The sequence below is a fragment of the Pipistrellus hanaki genome (assembly GCF_964339955.1).
Source record: "Pipistrellus hanaki genome assembly, chromosome: 1".
NCBI lineage: Eukaryota > Metazoa > Chordata > Mammalia > Chiroptera > Vespertilionidae > Pipistrellus > Pipistrellus hanaki.
This window is the reverse complement of record NC_140503.1, coordinates 19596485-19611535: the sequence shown is the minus strand read 5'-3', so window position 1 is coordinate 19611535 and position 15051 is coordinate 19596485. Positions and strand designations below refer to the sequence as shown.

Sequence of the window (15051 nt, the reverse complement as noted above, 5' to 3'; positions counted from 1 at the left end):
TGGGAAGCAGGGGTGTTCAGGGTGTGGTGTACATCAGCATGGGCTGTGCCCTCAATACTCACCCCGTCATGGCAGGTCGGGCCCTGGGATCGCAGAGACCTGGGGCTAAGAACAGCCCACCAGGCCAGGTTGATGCCTGTCAAGTTGGAATTGTCCTTCCCCCACGCACGCTGCTGACTGAGAAACCAGCCCCGGCCATGGGGCCGAGAAGGGTCTTCCTACAATGGGTTCCATGCCCACGGTGCCGGGGTTCTTGGCACAGTGCTCCTCTCTGCTATGGACTGGATGGTGTTACCCCCAAAGTCATGTGTTGAAGCCATCACCCCCAGTGTGACTGCGTGTGGAGACAGGGCCTTCGGGAAGTAATTAAGGTTAAATGAGGTCCAAAGGATGGGGCCCTCATCCTGATAAGAAGAGAGAAGAGAGAGAGCTCTCTGAGCATGCGCACCGCGGAGAGGCCATGTGAGCACACGGCGGGAAGGCAGCTAGCTGTCTGCACACAGGAAGGGGTTCTCACCAGAACCCGGCCAGCCTGGCACTCTGCACTTGAACTTGAAGCCTTCAGAACTGTGAGAAAATAAACATCTGTTGTTGAAGCCACCAGTCTGTGGCATGTTGATATGATAGCACCGGAGCTGATCAGGACACACCCCACTCCACCCCCACAGGAAGGCCCCGGAGCTCCCTGCTGTGAGAGTGGGAAGATAGTTATCAGCCCAGGGTTCTCGGCGGTTAACTTCTAGCAGGCACTGCTGTTCTAAGCACGTTCTCTGCCTTGGCTCGCTGAGTCCTCACAGGACCCTGAGAAGTAGGCAGCAGTATAACCCTGTACAGATGAGGCAACTGAGGCACAGCAAGGGTAAGGAACCAAGCTCACGCAGATACTGTGAAACTGAATTCCTACCCCAGCAGTCCGAGCCCAGCACACCTCGACTCCGAGAAACGGAGACAAGCAGTGAAGGAAAACGCTGCCCAGGATCACGGGTGAGATCAGCACGAATAAACGCAATGGCCTCTCAGCCTGGCATTGAGTCCCTGGCCAAGGCTGTGCTGTGGCATGAACTTGGGCTCCAGCTCCTCACAGCCATCTGTCGCCGTGGCCCTCTCTGTTCCGCTCAGTCACCGTGTGACCCTGTCTAAGTCACACCGTGACAATAAGAGGTGGGCGACAAATGCTGTGCAAAACCCTTCCAGTTCTTTCTGTGGCTCTTGTGGCCGCGCTTGGTGTGGGTGGTGCGAGAACTGTGTGGAATCGGTCCACCCCAGGGTCCCCCTCGGTGTGCACCCCCAGCTCAGGGCCTGGCATGGGTTCCAACTCGACCCTGAACCCGCTTTGTGCCAAACCTCGCCAGGCACTGGAACTGAGGGCTCACCCCCAGCCCAGTGGCTCCCAGGCCTTTCTGGAATCGTCATCCAACTCTGGTGGCCAAATGCCAGCCGTTGCAACCTGGCCAGGCCCCCTGGCAGTGCTTGCGTGACGGGGAAATGAATCCTGCCAAGACTCACCTCCTGCCCCCAGCGCCCAGGTGGGTGTTAGCCCCTGGGGGGTGGACTAGCTCAGCGGCCCAGGAGCGGTGGCGCCCTCCCGCTCCGGGGTCCTGTGGGATGCTCAGCCTGTGAGGGGCCTTTGGCTCTCCTTGTGATGGCGCTGAAGACCCACCAGGTGTCGTTGTGTTGCCAGCAGGAGGAAGGGCGATGGCAGAGGCTTTCTCTGGCACAGTTGCCACCCTGGGGACCGGGACGCAGAGGCGGGCCCAGGGAGAGCAGAGCAGTGCCCTGTACCCCAGCCTCAAGGCCAGCGAAGAACCCTTGCGAAGACATTCAGCATGGTCTGTGAATTGTGGTCAGAGGTCTCTCTCCCAGGCTTAAAAAGAGATGAGTGCGGGGAGTGAGAACAATTCCCAACCTGTGTGCAGGCTACGCCTTCCCACCCCAGCAAGCCACTGGGTGGCACTGAGGCTCCCTGCATCCTCAGCATGCCTCCACCCAGGAGCTTACTCCGCTGCCTGGGGCTACCCGCACACCCCGCACAGAGAGGGTCCCTGGCTGGCTGTGTACGCTGTACCCAGAGACTGGGGAAGCCGCTTGCTTTCATCAGACAGCAGATCCCCGGCCCTCACCCCCAAGCAAAGTCAGTTCAAGGTCAGGCAGGGCTAGAAGCCTCCAACTGGTCATTTCCAGCCGAACCCGAGTCCTGAAGCATGTCGCCCAAAAATCGGCACGCCCCCCGCCCTCCTCCCTGGGCCCACAGATTCCAGCCTCTGCACCCTGACTCTCCAAGTGCAGGAGACAGTGGACCTGGCGGTGGAAGAACTTGGACCACTTTACGTTCCTCAGACCCATCCCACCGGAGCACAGAGGTTCAGCTGCAGTTCTGGCACGACTGGTGCCCCAGTTGGACCTCAAGGGAGGGAAGGTCCCATGAGGAGGGGGGTGTCCTCCCAGACCTGGGGCCAGCCCCTCCAAGACCAAGTCCTTCCCTCTCCTCAGCCACTCAGAGGCCTCCGTCTCGCTTTTCACCTTGAAGAAACATCAAAGGGGGAAAGGCAGCGGTTCAGTGAGTGCATCAAGGCTCTGAGTGTGAGATGGAAAGGAAGGTAGGGGGAAGGCGGGACCCAGGGAAGGCAGGGTGTTTGGCGGGGTGGGACGCCTGCCCACCTGAGTGAGGAGCCGGCTTAGATAGGCCGCCGTGGCGTTTGGTCTGGGTCATGGCTTTTGGAAGGCTCCTCCCGATGCATCCATCACCTGGTGTCTTTCCTGTACCCATCAAGGCACAAATCCAAACCGATCGCCAGCTAGAGGCTGCACGGTAGCTGGCGCTCCGGGGACCAGCAGAAAACATCCTGCTCTCAAAGGTATGACAGTCTATATGAGGAGGGAAGACAGGCTTCTGAGCAACCACACACGTGTGCACTGAACACAATGCTGGCTGTGAAAGCCGGTGACAACTGTACAGGGTGGCCGCTCCCTGGTCATTCCTGACCTAAAAAGAACACACACACACACACACAAAAAGGGTAAACTCCCCGAAGCTCTGACCAATTTGCCTCGAGTGTCTGGAACTCTGCTCAAGATCTTGGGCCCGAAGGCAGGTGTGTGCATGTGTGAGCACATGTATGTGTGTGTGTGTGTGACCAGGGACGTCGGCAGCATCTGCAAGTTGGTGCTTGGGAGCCCTAGAAGGAAGGAGTTTCTAAGGCATGTTGGATGTCAGAGCAGCAAAGAACCAAGGGGTCCCGCAGGCCTCATGCTGTACAGAGCAGGGAAGAAAAGGTTTTAAGGGTTGAATTCAGCCTTGGTCACTCAGCAGTGAGCAAGTTAATAAAAGTGGCCGTGAGGCTGGCCTGGGCTGCTGAGGGAGCTCCCAGAGGTCAGAGGCAGAAGGGGCGTTGGAGGGGGAATAGCAGCTCTTACCCCCTCCTGCCTGTGCCCACAGTGGGGAAGGGGAGGCGGTGAGTCTGGTGTCGCTGTGCAAACCTGGAGCATAAACAACCAGGTGGAGACAATGAAAGGAAGCGGTAAAGGCTGGTCTCTGGAAACAATCTCTGGCTGCAATCCTGGCCCTATTCACTTCCAAGATGCTTCTTATCATCCCTGGGCCTCAGTTTCCACATCTTTGAAAACAAGGATGATGGCCCGACCTGGCTCAGGGGCTTGTTGTGAAGGTGGGATGGATGGGTACACGCGTCAAACGAAGAAAGCTATCTGGCATGCAGGAAAGGCTGGATCAAGGAGCGTCGTTGTGATTATTCTCTGCTTGCTTCCCGGCCAGCAGGAGCCCCCTGCCTTTCTGCCTCCTCTAGATAGGGCTACTGAGGCCCAGAGCGTACCCCAGAACTGCGTGCCCGGTTCACAAGCTCCCCTTTTTACTGATTCACTTTGTAATTCCCACACCTGGCCAGCAAGCAACTCATCTAGAAGCTCTGGCCACCTCCTGATGCAAATAGGACAGTTGTCAGGTGCCAGCTTTGTCTGATGGCTGGAGTGGGGAGCACGGGTAGGCTGGGGGCACAGGGCAAGAGACTGATGGGTCTCGAGCATGGAGGCTGGTGTCCTCAGAACCGGGTGCTGCGTGTTCTCCTGCCCTGCGATTGTTTATTCTTGTGACACAACGCGAAACTCACATCCTGCGGAGAGCTCCTGCCATCCGGAGCTCCCGTTAGGCTGTCTGACATCCGCACAAAGCCTTCTCTTTGTGCAGCTCATTTTTATTTCCCTCGTTCGCTCTGCCCGCTTACGTCCCACCCCCTCCCAGCATCGTCGCATGTCAAAACCAGCAGGCACCGCGGAGCCAGCCTTGTCTTTATTTTAGGAATGAGGATCCTGAGCACAGACGGATATTTTTCTTGTGTCTGGTGTGAGCCTTGCTGAGCCTGCTGAATCCAGGCTGGCCACAGCTCGTCCCTCGAGGCCGGGTCCCGGGCCTTCCTTAGCAACCGCCGCTGAATCACTCCCGGGGTAGACCCGAGGCGAGTCCCTTTTTAAGCAGCCACGCTCGAGCCTGAGCCGGGAGAGCTGGTGAGAGGGGGAGCTTGGTGCGCCCTGGCACGGCCGCCTGCCCCTCCCCCCGCTCAGGAACCCGTGACAAACAACCTTGCCCAGAGCCCAAGCGCCTGCCAAGCCCTGTCGCGTTAAAGCCCTGGCAGGCTCAGCAAGGAGTCCCATTTCAGCCCAGCAGGTGGGGAAACCAAGGCAGCAAAAAGGCAAAGTGAGCAAGGTCACATGCAGCATTGGCCGCGTGCCCCGGAGGCTGGAGCCCGGGCTGCCTGCTGTGCACGGAGCTCTGGGGGTCACTCCCCAGCAAACGCTCCAGAGGAGGAGCAGACATCGAATCCCGAATCCCGGCAGCAGCAGAGCCCAGAGAAAGGACTTCCATCCACGCGTCCGCACAGCTCTCCCCTCTCTGCAGGGAAAACAGAGGCAGTGAGGTTCCCCAAGAGGCCCTGCCCGGAGCGCACCAGCTCCGGGCCAGGAATCCAGCTCCAGAGGGTCCAAGCTCCCAGCAGAACGTCTGGAACAGCAGACATCAAAACCCTGGCAGGTCCAGGGGAGGGGGAAATTAGATCAGTACGGCAGAAGGGAGGAAGTGGGGAAATCGAGGGAGAAGAGGCGGGACAGAGGCCAAGCATGTCTCAGGAAACCTGGAAACACCCTCAGAGGGAGGCCGGCCGAGACCCTGGCGGTTCCCGCTGCCTGCGTTCCTGTCTGCAGACAACCTGGCGTGTCTCTGCCCCTGTCGTGGGGGCGGGCGCTGGCCCACACGCGTGTGCAGGCTTTCGTTCCTAAGTGTCATGAAGGCGATGGGAACGGGAGGCCTGTTGCGTGCGCACCCACACCAGCACGCATGTGTAGGTATCGGGCGAGGCGTGCGAGCCCACAGGAGTGTATGTGTTTGCGTGCAGGCTACAAACATGTTTTCAGCAAGCTCCAGGAGAAGCAATCAGTCATCTCTGAGGAATCTTAGCAACAGCCATCCCCAGAAGAGGCTCCTGCCAGCTGGAGCCGCGATGAGTCAGCAGAGGCAGCGGCGGCGAGAGGCAGCCCGTCCCGGAGCCGGCCTCTCCCTCCTCCAGCCCGGCCGCCTCGCCTGGGTCACTGCTTTGGCACCGATGTCCCGAACACATTCCTGGAACTGGCCAGTACAGGCGGCTCCCTCGGCTGAAGGGTTTTTCCCTCCTCCACCCTCTCCCTCTCCCCATACCCACCCTTTTATTTTTCCTTCTTGCTGCAAGACCAAAACACACCGCATTCACGAGGTCAGGAGCGGCAGCCGAAAGGCAGGAGTTGGCAGCGGAGGGGCTGGGACACAGGAGCTGCCCAGGCCCAAGCCGGCCAGGGGAGCAGGACGTCTCGTGCCAGGCAGCAGAGAGGACCCTGATGGGGACACTGAGCTCTGCTGACGTCCTACGGGGCAGAAGTGTCATTGCCGGGAGCTCCGGGGAACGGTTCAGGTGCTGGCTTGCAGGGAACAAGGCTGTGACGCTGGGCCCCAGGGGACGGGGCAGGGGGTGACCTGAGGAGCAGAGGCACGTTATGAATCACGGCTCAGCTGCCTTAGTGCGTGTTCATTCCCTCCTCCCAGTAACCCACGGAGGCGGGAGAGTGATCTCCTTTAGCAGCTGGGAAGATGGAGGTGTAGACAGGTGAAGGGGTCTGGACCAAGGGTGCTCAGCAGAGGAGCTAGATGAAGCCAAGCCAGGCTGGACCTGCCTCGGGGGCTTTAGCTGATGGGCCCCATGGCTTCCCTCCTGGGTGTGCCGCCTGCACGCTATGCCGCCCACACTGTGTGCCGGGGATCACGGCACCTACAGAAAATAAATACAACACAAACAAAATGGCTGGAGCTGTCCCCTCTCCCCCGCTCCCCTCCCACAAGCAAACAGATCTGGGTGAAGAGCCATCTGCAGTCACAGCAGCAGCAGCCGGGGAAGCAGGGGCAGCCACGGCCTGGCCCGGGCCGAGTCCCTGGCCTCTTTACTGGAGGCAGGAAATGAATAAAAGCTAAATGAGTTTGAAAATGCCAGGAGGCAGTGTTTATCCCCGTCCCCCTCCCCCCTCCCCCTGGCAAGGACCGTGTATAGTTACAGTTTAATCTTGGAAATGCCAGACAGCTGTTCCCCGTTGCTAAGAGACTGGCCCACATTATGCAGATGTCAGGGACCTCAAATGTCTGCCGGAAATTACAGATCATGTTGGAGGAGCAGCGAGGCCTTCTCTCGGATGAGGAAGAGCTGTGGGAGACACTCCCCGCCACCGCCCCTGGGCAGGTGTGGGGGGGGAGGGGGTGGGAGCTGGGTGGCAGAAATAAGAGGCCCACCCCTCCCTGGGTCTCTCTCCCCCGCCCCCCAGAGGCTCTGCATCCTTCACTGTGCCTGCTGGTGCCCTGGCTCCCTCCTCCCTACAGCTCCCACCACATCCGGTCTTCTTTTGACAACAGTGTGGATGCCTATCTCCACCCTCTCCCTCCATTTCCATCTGGGACGTCTTTCTGCAGTCCAGTGTCCCCGCTGCTGGGATGCCACAGGCTGGGACTGAGCTGTGAGGAGGGGCCCACTCCACCCTAGGAAGATAGGATTTCACGCCCTGAGACCCCTTCACCTGGGGCTGAAAATGGAAACATACACGCACACATGCACGCACACACAAACCCGCCCTGACATACACACCCTCTCTGACATGTGCCCCCCCGCCCCCAAGCCTCGGAAACCAAAGCATTGCTGTTGTCATGGCAACTGCAGGCTACCAGGGCTGCTGCTTCCCTGGTCCCTGGGGAAGGGGAGCTGCCATCAGAGGTGGAGGGGAGGAAGGGGGGAGGAGGAGTGGGGAAGCCCTTTTCCAAACCCTGGAACGAACATGGACCCTGATTGAAAGTGACAGGGAATCCACCAGGGCCCCAGAGCAGGGCAGGGAGCAGGCCTAGCTCCCCACTCAGGCTGGAGAGGGCGCGGAGAGGCTGCCAGGTCATGCCAAGGGAGCAATGGCCTCCGGAGGGCTGCAGGATGACCCCCGGGTACTGTGAGGGTGGGAGTGGGCTGAGGCCTGGTGCAGAGTGGGTGCTGAGTGGGTGCTATTTCCCTGAGAGCCCACAGGGTGCCGAAGGGGAGAACTTGAACTCACCGCCCATGCCCCCGGGCCGTCTCTGTCCCCCTGCCGCCTCCTCCCGCCAGATAGAATGAAGCCAGGAGAGCTTTATGTTCCGAGGGAGGTGGCTGTGCAGATAGGAATCTGCATGTGTGCGCACCTCTATAGGAACGTGCTTTAGAGGAAGGTTCGCAGGTTCTTGGAAGCTCCATGAAAACAGGGCCATCATACCACCCCTCCGGCCTCCCCTAGAGACGCTGCTGGGGCTGGTGCGAGGGGAACACTATCTACACAGCCTTCTTCCCGTGTGCCCAAGCCTTCCTTGCTCCCTCCGAGAGACCCACCGTGACTGGGAGCCCTGCTCGCCTGGCCCTCTCCCCCTCGGGTACATTTCTACAGCAGCAGTAAATGTCAGGTGGGGAAACTGAGGCACAGGCTTCTGCAGCCTGCCCATCACAGTCCATTAGCGCTCCACAGCCCCTCAGAGCTGCCAGCCCCTATTGCTAACCCAGCCCAGCCCCTGCTCCGGAGGGCCAGGGCCTCTGTCCCTACCAATGAGCTGCCCAGTCCATCTTATTAGCTGTGTGAGCTGGACAAATAGCCTTCGCTCTCCCTCCCCTTCTGGGAAATGGGAACAACAGTGCAGACCTCTTAGGGGTGCCGTGAGGATGGAATGAAAAACGTGTTATCTGTTTTGCTCCTGGTAAGCTCTCAGAACATTTTAGTGCGTAGAGTAGAGTCCATTGCTGGGCACTGCAATGTGCCAGCTTCGGCAATGAGAGGGGCAATTTCTTGGGCTGTATGCATACCTGCTCTCCCACCCCCTCTCTCCCCACCCCAACTCCTGCACAGCTACTGGCTCTGCCCCCTTGGGAAGTTCTATTTGGGGACAGTGCACCTGGGGAACTCTGCAGGCAGCAAGCACCAGCCACAAAGCCTGGGGTGGGGGTGGGGGGGTATCATGGAGCTTCATAGAACAGGTGTGGATGGTGGGAGATGGAGTCCCCACTCCTGTGGAACTGCCAAGCCAGAAAGGCTGAGCCAGAAAGGCAGGCAGGAGCCACCTGAGACGGAGCGCTGGCCGGCACCGGCTCCTTCAGCCACTGGTGGCCATCGGAGGCCTTTACTTGGCGGGAGGGAGGACTGGCAGCTGCTGGGTCTCTGCCTTTGTTCCTCTTTCTCCCCTCCCCTCCCCTCTCCCCATCCTTTCATTTCCTCCCCTCCCCAGCGCTCTCTCTCCCTCATTCACTCTCTCCCCCTTCTCTTTTCTCTCGTTCTCTCACCAACCTCAGTTCCCTCCTGCTTTGATCCTTCCCTTGAAACGGATTTCTTGCTTTCTCATCCTTTCTTCTTCCTTCCAGCTCAGAATCACACTTGGCAGCTCTCCCCTCCCACCACCCTCCCTTCCCGCCGTCTCTCTTCCCCTCCCCCTTGCCCATTCCTCCCTCCTCCTCTTCCCCTCCGTTTCTCCTTCCTCTCCCATCTTCTCTCCAGCTTTTTCTGGAGTCTCCTCGTTTCCTACAGAGACACTTCCAGTCCCCAAACAGACAAAGCAAGGTCAAGGTCATCTGTCAAAGTCCCAACAGCCCTGGTCTGGGAGGTTGGGGCCCAGAGACCAAGGTCAGAGCCGAACAGAGAATCAGAGTGGTTTAGGGAGCGTTTGTGTCAGTCTCCAGAGAACCCCCACACGCCTGGAACCCTCTTCCTACCTGGGGTTCCCTGTGCTGGGCCACCTGCGTCCCGCAACCACCCTGTGTGACATGCGGCTCCCTGCTGCCTAGCAGCCCCTGGGGAACTGGGAATGTGGGAGTTCCTCCCTGGCTCTGCTTGGCTCCCTCCTCTCTGCCCTGCTGCAGGGGGAGCCCGGTGGGAGGGATGCAGAGAAACCGGAAGCAATAACAACCTGCTCTGAGCTGGAAGGAACATGGCTGGGGAGGGAAGGTCACTCATAGATGAGGTGGCTATTGTGATAGAAACAGCACAAGGCTTTGAAACCAGGCTGGCTGGGTTTGAATCTTGGCCCTGCTTCCTCTTTACAAGACAATGACCTTGAGCAAGTCGCCGCCGCGCCTCCCTGTCCACTTCTGTGGAATGGGGGTATGACAAGGAGAGCGCCTCCGTCCCAGGGCTGTTGCAAGAATGCCGTGAGAAAATGCCTGGGGATCCCTTAGCACAGGAATCACTTAGCTCCTCAGCACCAGCTCCTCTCTCCTTAGAGAGAGGAGGGTTTTGTGAAGAAGATGGGGTTTAGGGGAGGGGGGAGTGGAATATGCATCAGACTTTGTTTTTTTGTTGACACCAGGCGCTATGCTAAGCATTTTGAGTACATTGTCTCATGTAATCCTCCGGCAACCCGGGGAGACAGTTATTTTTTTATTCCTGCTTCTTGGAAGAAGCAATGGAAGCTTAGCAAGGCTGGGCAATCTGCGCAGGGCCCACAGCAAAGGGGAGAAGCTAAATTCTTAACTGCTCTGCCATTGGTTGGGGGCAGGGGGTGGGGGAGAGAGACAGAGCAAGAGCAGTGAGCAGGCGAGGACCTGAGCCTAACTCAGGGGAAAGGGGAACGTCTAACGGAGGCCAGTGCAAACGCACCTCTCGCCCTCAGTCAGACTCAGAGCCTCCCCGTTTCCGGTCGGCTAGGCCCTGACTGAATGCTTGCCGTTGAACCTTGGAGGGGAGACGAGGGGTGGGGTCCAGGCTCCGGTCTCTGGAACACCATGTCCCTGCCACTGCCCTCTCCTTCCCCCAGACACAGCCTGCCATCCTGATAACCCCTGAGGTCCTGTCCTAACCCTTGTGTGGCCCAAATGGTCTCTCTTGGGTTCTTGCCACCCCGTGTTGCATAACGGGGATAATGACTCCTTCTTTGGGGAATCAGGGCAGGGCCTGTGTGGCCACTGCCGGAGATTTCAAATGAGTTCGGGGAAAGAGGGCAATGGCCGTGGGACTGTGGAGGCAGGTGATTTACGGGAAAGAGGGCAGCGAGGTCTTTGAAAAGACGGCTTCTGGCAGGGAGTGGTGAGCCAGGAGGTCGTGAGCCAGACAGGTGTAGCCGCCCCAACTCTGTGTCCTAGCCCCAGCGCCCCTCCCCCAGCCAGTTCCGATTACACCCTGCCTTGCTTTCAAATAGAACTCCCAGTTTCCATGGCAACTCACCCACGTGGTCTCTGCCTTAGAGGCGGAAGGGGGGAGTGAGGAAGGGCAGCTGACAGGAGGTACCAGACACTCCTGGAAGGTGAGGGCAGAGCCCCACCCTCCCAGCCCCCACTCATCCCTTCTGTCATCCACCCTCACCGCCAGGGCTCCTGGCTGCGGCCTCACAAAGCCCCACGAAAAGAGGAAATGGAGCTCAGGGGACAAAGGCAGCGAAATGCCTTTCCCAAAAGGTGTCCCTGGCCTGCAGGGTTCTGTGCCCCTGCCCTGGGTCCCCCAAGGCAGCCGCTCATCCTGCTCTGGTCGCTTCAAGGAGAGGCAGAAATGTGCCTTCTTCTTCTTTTCTTCTTCTTTTTAAATATATTTTATTGATTTTTTTTACAGAGAGGAAGAGAGAGGGATAGAGTCAGAAACATCGATGAGAGAGAATTATCGATCAGCTGCCTCTTGCACACCCCCTACAGGGTATGTGCCCGCAACCAAGGTACATGCCCTTGACCGGAATCGAACCTGGGACCTTTCAGTCCGCAGGCGGACGCTCTATCCACTGAGTCAAACCGGTTTTGGCCAGAAATGTGCTTTCTGTCGTCTCATCCTCCCTTCCTGCCAAGGGGGTTGGCATCTGTTCTGGAGCCAGGTTGGAACTTTTGCTTGGCCGCTTCCAGCTGTGTGACCTGAGGCAAGACGCTTAACCTCTCTGAGACTGTGCCTCCTCTTTGCAATGGGGATGGACACATCTACTTCTCAGTGTCGTCCAATGAGAAGGCATTGGGGAGCGCTTTGTGAGAGATGCAGAAGGGATCCACGCAGAGGGGCGCCTGGTGACGTGGGAGCACCCAGAGGCCACCCTTTGTCCCCCCCTCCCCCGGTCGGGGGTTCAGAGAACCCCTGGATCAAAGCCCTGACTGCTTTCAGGCTTTGCCTTCCTGTATGAACCGTGTCTTGATTGATCTCCCCTGGATTGACCCTCCCAAGAGCATCTCCTGGTCAAATGTCTAGTCAGAAACCAAGAGTCCGTCATCATGCCTGGCTGCCCCGCTCTCACCTCACTGATGTGTTAGGCGGGGGCGGCTTTCCCCGGGAGAAGGTGGCACAGCTTCCTCTAGGCGTTTCCCGCCCCTTTTCCCCTCTCTTGTCTGGAGACGGGGAGGCTGTCTCATGGTGGCTGGCTGACAATTTCTCTCCAGCTCTTCGGGTGGGGTCTTGCCTGGCTCGGTCTTCTGAGACACAGGCAAAACCTGGGAAGCTGAGCTCAGCAGAGGGATGGAGTCAAGGGATAGAAAGAAAGAGGCCGGGGCACCTGCCACCCTCCCCACTGCAGCTAAAGGAGCTTGGACTCGGCCATTTGTCTCTCTCCACCTTTTCAATCTCCGTGCACTGGCTCATGAAGACCCCACAGGCTGCCCTCGGATACCCATAGAAAGAACCCTTCTCTTCTCCAGAGAGGCCCTGGGCTTCCGGGAGCTGCTTCCTCCTGTCCTGGGACCGAGAGTGAACCACCTGCCTCTGTCCCCAGCCTCCCTGCCTCCCTCATCCATCAAGCGGGGCTGGTCTCTGAAGCCCCTGAGCTCTAAAACACTGACTCGGCAATTCTCTGAGGCGGGGAGAAGAGCCTGGCCACACAGCCTCTCCCCACAGCCCAGCCCCCTTCTCTCCTTTGTCACCTCACTCCGCAGTGTCCCTGAATCCCAGAGAGGGTGGCTTTCATTATTTTTTCTTTATTTTTATCAAAGGGTATTTTTTTGTGTGTGAAGAAAAAAAAAAGTGTCTCCCCTGAGACAGTGCTGCCTCCGAGCAGGCTCTCCTCGTTTCTATGGCAACAGCAGCTGGCTCACATGTGTGGTTGCTATGGAAACAAGGCTGGTTCTCCTACCTCTCTTAGCCATCCCTCCCCTCTCACTTTCCCTTCCTTCCTCACCATCTCAACACCCTCCCCCCCCCCCCCTCCTTCTTCACATCACTTGGGATGCAAGAGAGGCCGATGGGAGGCCCTGGGCGCCATGGTGGCAGCAAATTGAGTCCTGGCCCCTGGCTGGGCCACCACCATGCAGTCCAACCTCTGTGACTAGACCTTCCTTCTGGGCCCAGAGGGCGCATCCTTTCCCACGGTGGGATGCGGCTTTTCTGCTACAAGGTGTGGGGCATGTGCATCCTTGAGTACCCTCTAGGCAAGGGCCCAAGCCAATCCTGCCTCTGACAGGGGAGGGCTGTCTTCTCTCTCTACCCCCAATCCAGGCCCAGCACCTTCAAATTGCATGCAAAGCCTTTTCCACCACAATGTGGACGCGCTAAAGAAAAAGAAGGATTCTTGGGGAGGAAATCAATGGCAATAGATGGAGACAGAGGGGAAAGGAAACCTAGAGAGAGAGCCCCGTCTTGTCAGTAGGTGTCATCTAGATTATGTGCAGGTTTTCCCACAGGCATGTAGGGCCTACAGGGTGGGGACCCTGCCTGGTCTGTCACTGATCAATCCTCAGTGTCTGGGGGCTGGGGGGAGGAAGAGAAAAATAATATACACCAGAATGTTTATAGTGATTGATTTTTAGGTGGTGATGGTAATGACAGCCTCTTTGCTTCTCTTTTTCAGCAAACATGTATTAAATGCTTAAAAAGAATAACGTGTGTATTTGTTTGACGTTAGAGAAAAGGGAGAAGGAGCTTAAAAGAGGCCAGAAAGCCAAGTAAGCCAGAGGCTTCACTCCCTCCACACAGGAGCAGGCGATGTGGCTGGCCTGGCCTCCGAGTCACATGCGGAGGCCCAGACAGGTGAGGTGACTCTCAACTATGGTGTGACAGAGGCGTCAGGGATGGGAGCAGGGGAGAAGGTGAGGCAGGCCAACAGAGAGCCTGGCACCTGCTGGACAGTGAGGGGACAGCAGTGGTGCTGAGAGGCGCACGGACATGCCTCTCCCCTGGTCTCCCCTCCCTGGGGGCTGAGTCCCAGGGACTGGGGCTCAGTTGTGCTAGAGAACTTGTGAAAGACGCACACAGACTGCCAGTGCCAAAGGAGCAAGTTCCAGCTCCCGGGCTCCCCTGAGAGGCAGGGCGGGGGAAAGCATGCTCAAGGTCAGAGAAAACGTCACACAGATTCCTGTCCTCAGCCAAGGCACCCTGTTCTGTTTCCTTTCCCCCACCTGCCGTCAACACACTGGGAGGGGAGCCAGGCACCTCGGAAATCCAACCTCCTGGACTGAAGGGGTTCGGGAGCCTGAGAGATCATCCTAATGCTCACAACCTCCCCTTGCCCCCCTCGTTAAGGAGGCCAGGGCTCTCCCTGGCTCATCCCCAGCCAGCTTGCGTTGCCAGCTAGCTGTAAAGGCAGAGAGAGGGCCTGGAGGAGAACAAAGAGAAGAGGCAGAGGAGGGAGGAGCAGGAGGAGACAGAGGGAAACTGTCCTCCCTCATCACCCAGGAGGGGGCCTTGCTCTCCCGAGATCCTTGAGGCCATGGTGACCAGACAGGGGGGTGCTCCAGGTTGGGGATGAAGGAGAAGCTACATAGGGGTATGCAGGCATGACATGGGGGAGGGGGAAGATCTGGGGATGGGTGCTGCATTCAGTGTTTGAAATGTTACTTTGCTCCTCTGGGCCTCTGTTGTCTGGCCTGCAAAGTAGGGATAACAGCAGTGTTATTATCTTGATGGGATCATGGGGATGATGAAGTGAATTATAAAAAGCCGGAAAGTTAGGTTTGTTCTTTGAAGGTCACCAAGCCTTCGCAGCAAGAAAACCACCACATCACACAGTTCTGATCTGCCTGGTCTACCCAGTCTGAGCTGAGGCCCTAAAGCCATGGCTGTCTTTCTCCTGCCTCCTCCCCAGAGCAAAGCACGAGTGCCCGGGGTGCTGACTGGTTTCTCTTCACTGCGATGGAGGGGAACCCAGGGTCCGAAGACCTGCCCGTGAGGAGCGGGCTGGGTCCACTCTAAACCTCAGAGGAACCACCTCTCTAACACCCTGATGAGAGAGAGGTTCCCCCACGCTCTGCTTGAATGCCTCCCGTGACAGGATCTCATTCCTTTATAGATATTGCATCTCCCCAATCCTGCGTTTCAATGCCCTCTTGCTAATATTAATGCTACCCTTTCCATTAAAAAAAAAAAAAGAAAGAAAGAAAAAAAGAAAAAAGAAGAAAAAAGAATTGTGCTTCCCAGTCCATTATCTTTATAGAGACAATCAACGACAAATGGTATCTGAGTATATCTGCCATCTAGGAGGCCTATCTTAGCCCCCCACCCCTCCCCACCCCAAGCAAGTCTTTCTGATTCCAGCAAAACTTTAAAAACTCCAGCTTCTCCTTCCCCCACCTTCCAGAACAC

The 15051-nt window shown here is 57.8% G+C and overlaps 1 long non-coding RNA gene across 1 annotated transcript in view; it reads right to left on the bottom strand.

Annotated features, from left to right (window-relative positions):
• Positions 1–4323: 4323 nt before the first annotated feature.
• Positions 4324–15051, bottom strand: part of LOC311626501 — a 29246-nt gene continuing 18518 nt past the window's right edge. Inside the window, exon 5 of the long non-coding RNA XR_014795701.1 lies at positions 4324–6013. This is a non-coding gene — a long non-coding RNA (uncharacterized lncRNA). The remainder of the gene's footprint in view (positions 6014–15051) is intronic.